This window comes from Schistocerca americana, chromosome 4, assembly GCF_021461395.2.
Source record: "Schistocerca americana isolate TAMUIC-IGC-003095 chromosome 4, iqSchAmer2.1, whole genome shotgun sequence".
NCBI lineage: Eukaryota > Metazoa > Arthropoda > Insecta > Orthoptera > Acrididae > Schistocerca > Schistocerca americana.
This window is the reverse complement of record NC_060122.1, coordinates 715,135,897-715,152,244: the sequence shown is the minus strand read 5'-3', so window position 1 is coordinate 715,152,244 and position 16,348 is coordinate 715,135,897. Positions and strand designations below refer to the sequence as shown.

Sequence of the window (16,348 nt, the reverse complement as noted above, 5' to 3'; positions counted from 1 at the left end):
TATATATATATATATATATATATATATGACAGTAGAAGTATGCATACTATTTACTTTGAAAATCTCGAGTTACTCAGAAGAGAGGAGAAAAGAAAAAAACCTCAGTGTATCAGATTTCATTACAATGGATAAAGATTATGCTGCATTTCATGTGACGTGCATGCATCCATCGGCAATACTGAGGTACAACTGTTTTTAATGCAAACAGGTACGTCTGGTATTCCTGTACGTGAAAATAAACTACCAATATATTTAATCTCTCAAAAGAGATCAAAAAGTCAGATATTACGGCCCGTATATAACGAAGAAGGCCAACGGCCTTGCCACAGTGGTAACACCGGTTACCGTCAGATCAACGAAGTTAAGCGCAGTCGGGCTGGGATAGCACTTGGATGGGTGACCATCCGGTCTGCCGAGCGCTGTTGGCAAGCGGGGTGCACTCAGCCCTTGTGAGGCAAACTGAGGAGCTCCTTGATTGAGGAGTAGCGAAAACTGACATACGGCCGGGAGAGCGGTGTGCTGACCACATGCCTCTCCATAACCGCATCCAGTGACGCCTGTGGTCTGAGGTTGACACGGCGGCCGGTCGGCCCCGTTGGCCCTTCATGGTCTGTTCGGGAGGAGTTAAGTTTTTTTTATATAACGAAGAAGAAACAGAATAAGAGAAATTAAGGGCCCGTACGTAGGCGAGAGGTAGTCATTTTTCACTCGCTCCATTTGCGATTAGAATGGAAATGAGTAGTAGTGGTACATGGTACCCTCCGCCGTAAATCATACGGTGATTTGCATAGTATATGTGTAGTATACCAGATCATACTCCTTTGTAGTACTGACGACAGTAGCTATTTTTGTGGTAACATGACGCGTGGAAATCTTCTGTTTCAGTCAATCTAAAATAGAGCGCACCATCTTCCCCAAGTACTACGAAACCGCGACAGTGTTGACGACAAAGGAAAAGCAGCCATACCGCCCATCCTGTGAAAGGCCTCACTGTGTACGTTCGTGGTACTGTACTGGCACACAGATTTGCAGATTTCAGCTTTATAGCTGTTAACTGCCCAAGATAGGTTAAATACATCGTGAAGGCAAACGAAAGTGCTTTCAATGAGCAGTGAAAAATCTTGTAAGTACTTACCTTTTTATTGCATTTTAAGATTTAACTATAGTGTCAGACAGGTGATGTTCTTTCCTTCAATGAAATAAATAAACTTCACTAAAATGTTGGGCAGAACATCTAAGCATCTTGTGATCAATATTTGACATTTCCTGTTCGACAGCCTTCGTCAGTTCACCTAAAGATTACACGATCTACGGCCATTGGCTGTAGTGCAATATGTAGAGTAGCGCCTTCCTATTGAAAACAAATATTTTTTATTTTTGGATGGACGTCGTTTCCTCAATTGTGGACACAAAAAAGTGCTGAGCATGCGGGTGTTAATGGTAAATAGTATGGTAACAGCCAATATTGTTCTCATTGCTCATAATTTGCTACATTAGTCTAGAACAACACGCGTTTTTGTAAACAATGCATTCTCTGTCTTCTCAAAAAATCATGCTCTCTGATTCACGCTCCAAATCCAGTTCACATGCCTGCCTGCGTGCAAATCGCGTTGGGCTTCGAACCACTGCTGACCTTATCCTCTCGATGTTTTGTGGAGTCATTTTAGTTTTATTCGGATCAGATAGCTTCTTCATTGTACTACCGTCTGTTATTCTCGGATTGTGAACCCGTCAAGGAATATTATTAGGTCTAGAAGCGGCATCCAGATAAAGATGCAGTACTGTTACATCTCAAGAATGAAGTGGAAGCCGGTGAGTTTGCTAGAAACATTTAAAGGAACTGTGGCTCACGTTTTAAAATATAGATTACCAAGCACTGAAAAGGTATGTACTAATAATATATGTTGTTCGTAACCATAACTTGTTATGGATTACTTCTTTAATAGTATTCCGTCTACATTCACAATATTTTTATTTTCTAATTATTGTCCACAAGTTTCGAAGCAACAATTAACTTTTCAGCTGTATAGACATAATGGGCATGACATTAGTTTCAGCTTTTCACCACATACCATTCGTCTTCTGCGTTGTAGAAAGCGTAAAGTTTTGAACTTTTTAGTATGTTTAAGTCAGTATTGTCGCCGACCGAATTTTTTCATTAAACATTATGCATTTTATGTGGCGTTAGAAATAGCCTTAGAAGAGAATTTCAGCAACTAACACATGTGGAACTTGATAAACTGGTTACAAGACAGCTCCACAAAACACAATCCGCCCGTCAGGAGAAGAGGGCCCACGAATGTCGGTACCAAATATATGCAAGCACGCATCGTTATCGTGTTTCTTATTATGAACATTTTGCAGAGAGCTGAATACATTCGCTTTGATCATTGACATGTGCTATAATGCGATCCGAGCCTGGCAATACTGCACATTGAGTTTTTGGACTCGTCTGAGCACAGGCCCATGCTATAAGCACTTCATATCTCCGGGATTCTTCAGTGATCCCATACAAACCTCTTGTTTTAATTTCCGCAATACATAACAGCCCACACGTGTTAGTCTGGTGAGTGAGCAGAACCGCCGACTCTATGATCTCCATATATTCTGTTTTCAAGGTTGAAAAACGTCAAGTCATTTCGGCTAGTCACTTTTCATTGATCTTGATATGTAGAGTCGACTTAACGTATTTAAACCTATTCCGATTATGCAAAAATATTTTTTTGTGCTGGATAACATTGTATCAGTGACTGTAAGAGGCGATTAACTTGCTTTTTTTTTTTTTTTTTTTTACTGTGCAAGAGATAACCTAGTCCATGCTGTTACAAAAAATTCCTTAGCTGAACTTTCAATCTGTGGCGTGCTGCAGGTTTGTGGGTTAGGACACTCTGAGGAGAAACACAAGCAAAACGGAACCCCGCAAATAAGGGACTAGATCTTCTGAGAACTGGCCAGTGGCGACTGGGGAGCACACATTGTTCACATGAAAGTGAAGGACAGGACGCGGTCCCAGTGGCGCGAGCATGACAGAGCCACTGACTCTGGAAAAATATGAGTGAAGGCAGCAGACACATAAAAAGATGTGGTCCAGTCGGGAATGCTGTGTTCTTCGGTCTGTGCCCTGTTAGAGAGAATTGCTTATAGCAAGTGCATGTACCCTGACGAGCTCTGCGCCTTAGTTCTGCAACAAGGAATTCGGCTAAGCAGAGAGCAGCAATCGGACCTCTGTCAAAGAAACATTCTGAGAGACAGATATCTCTTAGCCGTCCTAAAATACACGGAAATAGGACTATAAAAGAAAATTGTAGTTTGCAGATGGCCTCTGACTATCATCAGGAAATAAAGCTGCTTTTCTTTCTTAAGTATTACCCGACTATCAGAGGAAACAGTGTGAGTAGCTAATAAGGACTACTGATTGCTGGCTGTAGTGTGACATCAGTTTGACTTACCGTTTGAGCTGGTATTTTCGAAAATACACACAGCAAAAAAAGTTTTCATAACCTCGGTTTGGAGGGAGGAGGAGGATATTAGTGTTTAACGTCCCGTCGACAACGAGGTCATTAGAGACGGAGCGCAAGCTCGGGTGAGGGAAGGATGGGGAAGGAAATCGGCCGTGCCCTTTCAAAGGAAACATCCTGGCATTTGCCTGAAGCGATTTAGGGAAATCACGGGAAACCTAAATCAGGATGGCCGGAGACGGGATTGAACCGTCGTCCTCCCGAATGCGAGTCCAGTGTCCTAACCACTGCGCCACTTCGCTCGGTCTCGGTTTGGAGAGTTCCCGAACTTGTTCAGGAAATTTTAATAGAGATCAACATAAACATCATTTCCGCGCTTTTTATTGCTCATGAAAACCACACATTGCATGCTGTACTACCACACAGCGAAACCTTCAGAGGTGGTGGTCCAGATTGCTGTACACACCGGTACGTCTAATACCCAGTAGCACGTCCTCTTGCATTGATGCATGCCTGTATTCGTCGTGGCATACCGTCCACAAGTTCATCAAGGCACTGTTGGTCCAGATTGTCCCACTCCTCAACAGCGATTCGGCATGGATCCCACAGAGTGTTTGGATGGTCACGCCGTCCTTAAACAGCTGTTTTCAATCCATCCCAGGCATGTTCGATAGGGTTGGTGTCTGGAGAACATGCTACGTCGTTATGATGAAGGAAGTCGCTCACAATATGTGCACGATAGGGGAGGGAATTGTTGTCCACGAGGACGAATGACTCGCCGATATGCTGCCGATATGGTTCCACTATCTTTCGTACGATGGCGTTCACGTAATATACAGCCGTTATGGTGACTTCCATGACCACCAGCGGCACATAACGCCATCCCAAAACAGCAGGGTACCTCCAACTTGCTGCATTCGCTGGACTGTGTGTCTAAGGGTTCAGCCTGACCGGGTTACCTCCAAACACGTCCCCGACGATTAGTTGAATGCATATGCGACACTCATCGGTGAAGAGAACGTGGTGCCAATCCTGAGTGGACCATTCGGCATGTTGTTGAGCCCATCTGTTCCGCGCTGCATGGTGTCGTGGTAGCAGAGATGGACGTCGCCATGGATGTGGGGAGTGAAGTTGCGCATCATGCAGCCTATTGCGCACAGTTTGAGTCGTAACACGACGTGTGGCTGCATGAAAAGCATATGGTGGCGTTGCTGTCAGGGTTCCTCCAAGCCATAATCCGTAGGTAGCAGTAGTAACCCTTGGGCGGCCTGAGCGAGGCATGTCATCGACAGTTCTTGTCCCTCTGTATCTCCTCCATGTCCGAACAACATGGCTTTGGTTCACTCCGCGACGCCAGGACACTTCCCTTGTTGAGACCCCTTCCTGGCACGAAGTAACAATTCGGACGCGATTGAACCGCGATATTGACCGTCTAGGCAAGGTTTAACTACAGACAACACGAGCCGTGTTCCTCCTTCCTGTTGGAATGACAAACTAATCGTCTGTCGGACCCCCTCCGTCTAATAGACGCTCGTCATGCGTAGTTGTTTTACATCTTTGGGCGAGTTTAGTGACATCACTGAACAGTCAAAGGGACTGTGTCTGTGATACAACATCCACAGTCAACGTCTGTCTTCAGAAGTTCTGGGAACCAGGGTGATGCTAACCTTTCTTGATGTGTCTAGATTGGCGGAAAATGAGCTTATTGGACCTGACGTTTTGCCAGCTTCTGGTAGGAGATTTTTTAACAACGAAACAATTACACCATTGTCGAAGAAAATGTAACTGATGAGAACTGACAGACGAAATGCAGACATTCTTCCTGCCACTTATAAAATTTAGGGACTTGGTATTTGTAAACAGAACGAGAAGAGACTCTGCCTTCTGAGGTGATATGAGACGGCTGGCATCACTTCCAACTGGGTTGGCTGAGTTCGAAGGCAGCTCTCCTCTGCAGTTGAGGCTGACGGTCCCTAATGTTCGAGTTGACAGCAAAACGCTTACAGGTGCGCATTTGATGGCAACCAGCCATGGTCTCAGCAATCTGCTTACGTTACTTCAACCAGAGTGCTGACAGTAACTTGGAACACTGTTAGGGTGAATGGAACTTAGGGGCTCAACATCCATACAGCTTGTCCCTCCCACAAAAGTGCGACCCATCATGTGTTCAAGCTTTCATTTTTTCGGATGACTCCCTATGCCTTTGGGGAAGGCATGCTCACACACTGCCTCCTCTCCCATACCGCTACTCCCAAGTTGGCTGATGCATCATTCCCCCCCACTGATTTTCAGATTATTAGTTGGACTGGCAGCCACCCACTGCGGCTTTGCACTCTGACCCAATGGAAATGGAGCTTGCAGTTGTGCGCCTGCCGCCTCGCACCACTCGCGCCGACGCTGACACCCACATGACCCCCCCCCCCCTCAGGGCACATAGGCCGTACTCTGTACTACAGGGATGGAGGGGGGGGGGGCTGTGTGGTGTCGATAGGTCACATTGACCACACAAATTACAATCTTTGGAACATTAACTGCTCTGACAAGCTGCCATGTTTAATTCAGTCTGCCTTCGTACTTCATGCAATGTTCATGTGTATCAGTGTTTATGGTAATATATATGTGTATATGGAAAACTTGGGAATTGTTTATTATGTATATTACAATCTGTATCCAGAATCCCATACACTTATCCTAGTAGTGTAGAAATAAGCTTTGTTAAACCAGTGAATAAGAAGGGGAGTACAAAATAGGTTTCAAACCACCGCCCAGTATCATTGATCCCTGCCTTCAGTAAGGTTTCTGAAATGGTTATCCTTTGTCAGCTCTGTGCTTATCTCACAAAGAACAAATTTTTAGCAGAAACACAGCATGGCTTTAGGAAAGATTGCTGCAGAACTACTGCAGTTGCTGAATTTCTCCACAAATCCTCTTAGATCAAGGTACAAAGATAGCAGGCATATTCTTATATTGTTCCAAAGCCTTTGACTCAGTCAATCATGGGTTACTCATTAAGAAATCGAAGGCTTACAACATCAAGGACTCATCTATGCAATTACTGACCACATACTTGACAAATCACAAATAGTGTACTGAACTTTCACGTAAAATAGATAATAAGGTAATTGATTTCCAGTCTACTAAAAATACAGTTATCCAGAGGGTACTGCACGGATTGGTCCTTGGTCCTTTTCTCTTCTTAGTTTATGGCAATGACATGACACAACCCTTCCACTCACATCTAGTAACCCATGCTGCTGATGCCTCACTCTTAAATCATGAGAAAGACTTTGAGTTGTTACACTCAACTGCAGCTAAGAGTGTGACAGAAGGTCTAAACACCCACATCAGTAAATCCCAGTTATCAACAGTTAAAACAACTGTTTCTAAAGAGGCTGAAAGAAAAAATATTTGCAGGATTACATCAGCAGAAATAGATAACATTAAATTCCTTGGTGTCCAACAGGACAAAAATCTCCACTGGGTAAACCACATTATCTCTGTATGTAAGAAAATCAGCAGTAGCTTGTATCTGATAAGTCAGCTGAGAAAAATGGTCCCAAGTCAAACACTAAAAATTGTTTATTATGAAACAGTTTATCCATTTCTTAATTCTGGTATTGAACTGCGGGTTGTGTGGCAGACCTGCACCTGAATAGAATATTAGTATTACAGAAAAGAGCCATTAGGTTAATGCGTGGACTGAAGTCCACAGAGTATTGTCTTGAAACCTTTGTCCAACATAAATATTTAACAATATATTCTTTGTATTTGTATAAACTTATTAAATTTTTTCTGAATAGTAAAAATGAAGTAAATAAGTGCAGATACACATAATTGTGATACTAGAAGTAAAGGTAACTACTTCAGGCAGAGGACAAACCAAAATAAACGTCTATAGTCCTTTTTTTATGGGCAGATATGGTTCAACAAGGGTCACATGCTTTGAAAACTTGTTAACCAAAGCTGTTCCACAGGGAAAAGCGTTCTTAGTATATAAATATTTATAGTCACTCAGTGAATTGTAATCTATTTGCCTCCCATTGAAACATGTAACATAATTAGAATATTAAGATGAATGTATGTACCACTACTGTATGTGTTATTTATATCAGTCTACTCAATCTATGTGTGATGTGTGCAAAAGTCATCAGCTTGATGATGTAAATAAATAAATAAAAGTTTTGTGGGTTTGGTGATATAGTCAATCAATAGATAATTTAATATCCAGTCAAAATAATGCAGAAAGTTGTACTTACTACTTCAACCAACATAGTCCAGGACCTAATTCTGACTGAGAGAAATCACATATGGGGTTCCCCGAGGCTCAATCTTAGAGCCACTTTTATTCCTCATGTATGGAAATGATCTCCCATATAATATACAACAAGCAGAATTAGTTCTTTCTGCTGATGACACTAGATTGTAATCAATTCAAACATACATACAGAAACAGAAGCAATGATAAACAAAGTTCTTAAAAGTATCATTGGCTGCTTATATGTGAATGGTCTCACAATCAATTTCAAAAAGACACAACATATTCAGTTCTTCAGATCAAGGGCTACTACACTAATGAGAAGTGTAAAACATGGAAAGGAAATTATAAATAGGATGGAAGCTTCAATATTCTTAAGTGTCCAAATTGATATGAATTTGAATTGGGAAAATACATTTTAGGACTCCTAAAATAGCTTAGCTTAGCCACATCTGCATATTGTAATTCTTGGGAAGAGAGAAATTCGTAAGTGACATATTTTTCATATTTTCATTAATAATGTCATATGTAATAATGTTAAGGGATAACTCATCTTTAAGAAAGAAAGTCTTCATTGTGCAAAAATGTGCTATAAGGATAATATAAAGTGCTAACTCACAATCATCTCTTAGACACATGTTTAAGGAATTGGGCATTCTGACTATTGCTTCACAGTATATTTATTCTCTAATGAAATTCGTTGTAAATAATCTGCTGAAGTTCAAATGGAACCATGATGTACATAATTACATAAGCAGAAGGAAAAATGAGGTTCATTACGCCACATTAAGGTTGCCTTTCGCCTAAAAAGAGGCACACAATGCTGCGACAAAAATATTTGATCACTTATCCAGTGATATAAAATGTCTGACAGACAGCAAAGTAAAATTTAAAAACAAACTGGGAAGGTTTCTCCTTGACAACTCCTTCTATCCTGTAGAAGAATTTCTATTACTGTAAAGGCAGTGGTTAGACTTACTAACTCATGACATCTGTATATCTATTTTTTTGGGGGGGGGGGGGGATATAAATGATAAGAATGTTACCACATGTACAAATTAATTTGTGATGTGAATGTTATGTAACTCATTCCAATTCATTACAATCTATCATGCAAAATTACCCAGGGAGCACAAAACTAACTAACTAACTAAGTATTAAGTCAGCAGACCATGTTGTGAGGTGTGCCTTTCCCCCAGTTGGATTAACCATTCTTCCTTTCTGGTACACTCATATCTACATCTTTTGTGTCTGGGTTCTGTCCAATTTTTGGTCATATTTCTTTCCCATTTAGGTTTATGTCCTTAAATTCAAGGAGTCACTTAAAAAATTGTTTCATATAGGATCTTGTCTCATTAAATATGTCTTTTTCACTTTATTACTAAAAAGATGAGGTACGTATAAGCAATATGCATGAATAAGGAATAAAAAAGGTCTCCCAACATAAGTTAGCAAAAATTGAAACATAGGTTTTGCAAAATAAAATAAATTTTCAAGATTTTAAACATGGCTGCAACAGCAACTGTTGAAATTCTTCACGATAAAGCCTAGTGCTTTCACACTCTTGTCTCGATAGTTCATAGGCGACGTAATGGAGCTAAACTGTTCGCTTTGACCCTGTGCCTATAGTCATGTTGTACAAATGGAGAAGATGTCTTAATTATTGACGACGCCTTTGACACAATTGTTTTATTAATCTCCATTGCATGATGTAATTTTAGATTTTTTACTTCTGATGAAGGTATATTTATATGTACCGAAACCTTGGTTAAGAATTTAATAAAACTTTTGTCCTGCAACTGTTTTTGGCTGTCATCCTTTATCGTGAAAATAAATTTTGAGAACTGCACTAATTTAATTTTAATTCAAAGACAGTTAAGTGATCATGTTTCAGAGCAGATCATTGGAATATCTAAACCAGCTTCCATTCTTTTCATTGTAAATTCTCTATATGATATTATACTGATAGCTACATACATTTCTGATATATGGTGATGTTGTATTTAATGAAAAATCATTTTGTTACAGGTATAGACACAAGACTTAATGGCATATTACAATAGAATATTTTGTCTGTTCTTTACATGTGTGACCACTGACTATAACAAGGAGCAGGCTGAGCTACAATAAAGTGTGTTAGTGAAGTGTTTGAAGAACAAACTGTGAGTCAAAAGTTTGAAAAGTATATTGTTGTACATTTTTGCAAAAGATTGTAAGACTGTTTCTTGTCTAAAGTATCTACTGAAAATACAAACTCTAATAAGAACAATTTGTAAAATGTAAAAATTATATATTTGTGTCAAAAGATGTTTTAGCGTACAAGGTGTTTTCACAAAGAAAATAATCTTCTGATATAACACCTTTATTGCTTATTGTAAAACATCTGAAGTGCTGTTTCCCTCAAAATGGCCCTGTCTACTGGCAATCATTTCTTCCACTTTTGGAGAGCCTCCTGGAATGTGTCTTTTGGATGGTGCACAGGTCTCTTATCACAATGTCTGGATTGTCCTCTAGGTTTGGCGATGTTGTCTTTTCATCATAGTCTCAAGTCTTGCAAACAGGAAAAAGTCTGCTGAGACCAGATCCAGAGAATATAGTGAATGGGGCACAACAGGAACATGATGTTCTTCTGGACAGCTGTGGACAAGGAGTGACACATGAGCAGGTGCACTGTCATGATGCAACATCAAAGTCCGGGTTTTCCTCAATTCAGGCCTACAGTCATGTTCACTTTGGCAGCAACATCTGGAACAATTAAAGGATGGTTTCCATTAATCACAGCATGAACTCTCTTGATGCGGTAATTGTCTACTGATGTGGAATGTTGTCCAGTCCTGGAATCATCACTGACCAACATTCATACCTGTTGAAAATGCATAAACCACTCATGGCACTGTGTGTAATTATTACAGTCCTCCCTACATGATTGGCTAAACAACTGCAATGTTTCTATGAAAGTTTTGCCAAGTTTTCGCAATATTTCACATACACACATGTTGTTCTTGAAGTCTTTCATTGTCTCTTTGGTACTAATCCAATGAGCAGCTTGTAAATATGTTTACTTCAGCAGCTGTAGCTCACTTGCTAACAGTAAGAGCAAAATGTGACAAATGGCAGAGTGTTGGCTACACCAGCTGCTATGTGCACTCAGTAGCTGCCACAAAGAATTAAGTGTTTGGTAGATGATGATCTCCTGTTTAAAAAAACCTTAAGGCAGTTCCTATTGCAAGGACCATTTTATACATTAGAAGAGTTCCTGAACTACAGTGTTTAACATTTCTTGTGTTGTAAATTGCAAATGTATGCCCAAATTTGTATTTGTAATACCGAATATTTTTATTGTAAACATATATTTTGCAATATTTATTTCTCTGTAACATTATTTTGTAATCTTTATCTATCTCTAAAATGTATTTTGTAGTGGGACCTAAGTTACTGTTTACTGTTTTTTGTTTTGTAATCTTTATCTATCTCTAAAATGTATTTTTTTGTAGTGGAACCTAAGTTACTGTTTACTGTTTTTGTTTTATGTATTACCATAAATTCTGGCCAAAAGCTTGTAAAATTGACATGTTCCATATCCTGTGATAGTGTCACAACATGGATCACTGGAACAAGAGATAAATAAATAAATAAATAAAATAAATAAAAAAACAAACTCCCTCTGCTGGTTGGTGCACTATTTCAAAAATTCAGTTTCTTTTTGAATGCACCTCATGTATCTCATATGCATATGTGATACCCCGAAGTCATATCTTACAAAAATTTTACATTCTTTTATTTGTGATTTAAGTTTAAATATTTGTAGCTAACTGTCTAGACATTGGATGATGTAGTCAGCTATTTGGCAATAACTGCCTGTATAACACAATGTGGGAATTATGTGATATAGTATGGTGGATTCTTCCTGTTTGTTATGTTTCTTTTACTCCATAAATAACCAATTTTTTGCCATAAGAAGGACAGTGTTTTTCCAGGTTATATTTCAAATTACTTTATTGTGCGCTACCAGCTGTGGGTGTAGTTTATTCTCAAGTGCATCCGTAGTAACAGACATTGATATATATGTGCTTGAGAATGTCATCTGAATTACATGCTGATGGATGTATGTACTTCTTCACATTTATTGAGGCTACAGTGCCCACTTAGAAGGAAATGGAATTTTTTGCTTGTTTTTATCCTATTCTCAGTACACATATCTATTGGCATAGGACACTTACATGAAAGTCTCAACTTCTTATTTACACTTAATTTCACTTGAATTTATTGTTCAGGATATCATTCTAGTTGTCCTGTTTACAATGATGTAATTAACTTTCATTATGATACTCATACTTAGAAAATACAATTAACTGATGTTGGTACTAAAGTTCGCAACATGAGCCAATCAGCATATTTGAGAGAAGTGAGCCATACCAGTAAAAGGACTGACAGTCCCACTTTCCTGTAAAGTGCTTTGGATTATCAGAAAATAATTAATTGAAGAGATAATAAGCATTCTGTATGTGAAAGTACATGCGCCAACATCCACAAAAATGAACAACGTTAACGTTTACTAATGTTTGAGAGATTTCTGCAGATCAGAGTAATGTGCATTTTAACTGAATCATGTTGTGATGAACAAGTTGTGTGGAAAGTCATTGCTACCTAAAAGAGCGATCGTTGAACCAAATGATACTCATTATGGACTGACATACTTGAATGACTACAGTGTATTTTCTCTATGACAAAATACTACAGGAATGTGCGAAGTGTAAAATGTGATTTTTTTTTTTATATAAATGCAAACTGTTTTTTATGCCACAATAGCACAATTAACTTGTAGATGATAACCTGATTTAATGCTCTAACAGATTTTCATAATTGAAAACTGGTGTCCATCATTAATTATCAAAAATTCCAAAGAATAAATGTGTGGTGCTAATGCAAAGTAAGTGGTGACGTCTCATAGATTTTTGGGCAAACACCATCCCACATACATTTACACTTCCAGCTTTGTGGTGATTAAGAATGGTGCTACCTAGGAGTGGCAACATGAATCAGATCTGTATCATTACTCAGTACGATATGCAATTTATCTCACATGGCACACATCTCTACAACTGAGTGACTCTACTGTAGGAATGAGTGGGACTTTTCCTGGTGCCACAGTCATCTATGAGGATGAAATGGAATGTACAGTTGGTGTATACTTCACCTGCTCATAATTATTTATAGAATATAAATATATTCTTTATAAAATTATAATAGACGGAAACATTCCACGTGGGAAAGATACACTCCTGGAAATTGAAATAAGAACACCGTGAATTCATTGTCCCAGGAACGGGAAACTTTATTGACACATTCCTGGGGTCAGATGCATCACATGATCACACTGACAGAACCACAGGCACATAGACACAGGCAACAGAGCATGCACAATGTCGGCACTAGTACAGTGTATATCCACCTTTCGCAGCAATGCAGGCTGCTATTCTCCCATGGAGACGATCGTAGAGATGCTGGATGTAGTCCTGTGGAACGGCTTGCCATGCCATTTCCACCTGGCGCCTCAGTTGGACCAGCGTTCATGCTGGACGTGCAGACCGCGTGAGACGACGCTTCATCCAGTCCCAAACATGCTCAATGGGGGACAGATCCGGAGATCTTGCTGGCCAGGGTAGTTGACTTACACCTTCTAGAGCACGTTGGGTGGCACGGGATACATGCGGACGTGCATTGTCCTGTTGGAACAGCAAGTTCCCTTGACGGTCTAGGAATGGTAGAACGATGGGTTCGATGACGGTTTGGATGTACCGTGCACTATTCAGTGTCCCCTCGACGATCACCAGTGGTGTACGGCCAGTGTAGGAGATCGCTCCCCACACCATGATGCCGGGTGTTGGCCCTGTGTGCTTCAGTCATATGCAGTCCTGATTGTGGCGCTCACCTGCACGGCGCCAAACATGCATACAACCATCATTGGCACCAAGGCAGAAGCGACTCTCATCGCTGAAGATGACACGTCTCCATTCGTCCCTCCATTCACACCTGTCGCGACACCACTGGAGGCGGGCTGCACGATGTTGGGGCGTGAGTGGAAGACGGCCTAACGGTGTGCAGGACCGTAGCCCAGCTTCATGGAGATGGTTGCGAATGGTCCTCGCCGATACCCCAGGAGCAACAGTGTCCCTAATTTGCTGGGAAGTGGCGGTGCGGTCCCCTACGGCACTGCGTAGGATCCTACGGTCTTGGCGTGCATCCGTGCGTCGCTGCGGTCCGGTCCCAGGCCGTCGGGCACGTGCACCTTCCGCCGACCACTGGCGACAACATCGATGTACTGTGGAGACCTCACGCCCCACGTGTTGAGCAATTCGGCGGTACGTCCACCCGGCCTCCCGCATGCCCACTATACGCCCTCGCTCAGAGTCCGTCAACTGCACATACGGTTCACGTCCACGCTGTCGCGGCATGCTACCAGTGTTACAGACTGCGATGGAGCTCCGTATGCCACGGCAAACTGGCTGACACTGACGGCGGCGGTGCACAAATGCTGCGCAGCTAGCGCCATTCGACGGCCAACACCGCGGTTCCTGGTGTGTCCGCTGTGCCGTGCGTGTGATCATTGCTTGTACAGCCCTCTCGCAGTGTCCGGAGCAAGTATGGTGGGTCTGACACACCGGTATCAATGTGTTCTTCTTTCCATTTCCAGGAGTGTATATCTAAAAACAAAGATGATGTAACTTACCAAACAGAAGTGTTGGTATGTTGATAGACACATAAACAAACATAAACACACACACAAAATTCAAGCTTTCGCATCCCCAGTTGCTTCATCAGGAAAGAGGGAAGGAGAGGGAAAGACGAAAGGATGTGGGTTTTAAGGGAGAGGGTAAAGAGTCACTCCAATCCCGGGAGCAGAAAGACTTACCTTAGGGGGAAAAAAGGACAGGTATACACTCGCACACACACACATATCCATCCGCACGTACACAGACACAAGCATACATATGTAAAGGCAAAGAGTTTGGGCAGAGATGTCAGTCGAGGCGGAAGTGCAAAGGCAAAGATGTTGTTGAATGACAGGTGAGGTATGAGTGGCGGCAACTTGAAATTAGTGGAGGTTGAGGCCTGGTGGGTAACGAGAAGAGAGGATATACTGAAGGGCAAGTTCCCATCTCTGGAGTTCTGACAGGTTGGTGTTAGTGGGAAGTATCCAGATAACCCGGATGGTGTAACACTGTGCCAAGATGTGCTGGCCGTGCACCAAGGCATGTTTAGCCACAGGGTGATCCTCATTACCAACGAACACTGTCTGCCTGTGCCCATTCATGCGAATGGACAGTTTGTTGCTGGTCATTCCCACGTAGAAAGCTTCACAGTGTAGGCAGGTCAGTTAGTAAATCACGTGGGCGCTTTCACATGTGGCTCTGCCTTTGATCGTGTACACCTTCTGGGGTACAGGACTGGAGTAGGTGGTGGTGGGAGGGTGCATGGGACAGGTTTTACACCGGGGGCGGTTACAAGGGTAGGAGCCAGAGGGTAGGGAAGGTGGTTTGGGGATTTCATAGGGATTAACTAAGAGGTTACGAAGGTTAGGTGGACGGCGGAAAGACACTCTTGGTGGAGTGGGGAGGATTTCATGAAGGATGGATCTCATTTCAGGGCAGGATTTGAGGAAGTTGTATCCTTGCTGGAGAGCCACATTCAGCATCTGATCCAGTCCCGGAAAGTATCCTGTCACAAGTGGGGCACTTGTGGGGTTCTTCTGCGGGAGGTTCTGGGTTTGAGGGGATGAGGAAGTGGATCTGCTTTGTACCAGGTCAGGAGGGTAGTTGCGGGATGCAAAAGCTGTTTTCAGGTTGTTGGTGTAATGGTTCAGGGATTCCGGACTGGAGCAGATTAGTTTGCCACGAAGACCTAGGCTGTAGGGAAGGGACCGTTTGATGTGGAATGGGTTGCAGCTGTCATAATGGAGGTACTGTTGTTTGTTGGTGGGTTTGATGTGGACAGACGTGTGAAGCTGGCCATTGGACAGATGGAGGTCAACATAAAGGAAAGTGGCATGAGATTTGGAGTAGGACCAGGTGAATCTGGTGGAACCAAAGGAGTTGAGGTTGGAGAGGAAATTCTGGAGTTCTTCTTCACTGTGAGTCCAGATCATGAAGATGTCATCAATAAATCTGTACCAAACTTTGGGTTGGCAGGCCTGGGTAACCAAGAAGGCTTCCTCTAAGTGACCCATAAATAGGTTGGTGTACGAGGGGGCCATCCTGGTACCCATGGCTGCTCCCTTTAATTGCTGGTATGTCTGGCCTTCGAAAGAGAAGAAGTTGTGGGTCAGGATGAAGCTGGCTAAGGTAATGAGGAAAGAGGTTTTAGGTAGGGTGGCAGGTGATCGGAATGAAAGGAAGTGCTCCATCGCAGCGAGGCCCTGGACATGTGGAATATTTGTGTATAAGGAAGGGGCATCAATGGTTACAAGGATGTTTTCCGGGGGTAACAGATTGGGTAAGGATTCCAGGTGTTCGAGGAAGTGGTTGGTGTTTTTGATGAAGGATGGGAGACTGCATGTTATGGGTTGAAGGTGTTGACCTACGTAGTCAGAGATACGTTCTGTGGGGGCTTGGTAACCAGCTACAGTGGGGCGGCT

General features: G+C 41.9%; 1 protein-coding gene across 5 annotated transcripts in view; it reads right to left on the bottom strand.

Annotated features, from left to right (window-relative positions):
• Positions 1-9,700: 9,700 nt before the first annotated feature.
• LOC124614045 (juvenile hormone esterase-like) overlaps positions 9,701-16,348 on the bottom strand; it is a 496,653-nt gene continuing 490,005 nt past the window's right edge. For 3 of the 5 annotated variants that reach the window (XM_047142877.1, XM_047142879.1, XM_047142880.1), the window contains one exon: positions 9,701-10,458. The gene's annotated coding sequence lies outside the window, so the exon portion shown is untranslated. The remainder of the gene's footprint in view (positions 10,459-16,348) is intronic. The other 2 variants (XR_006979685.1, XM_047142878.1) reach the window with 2 other exon arrangements.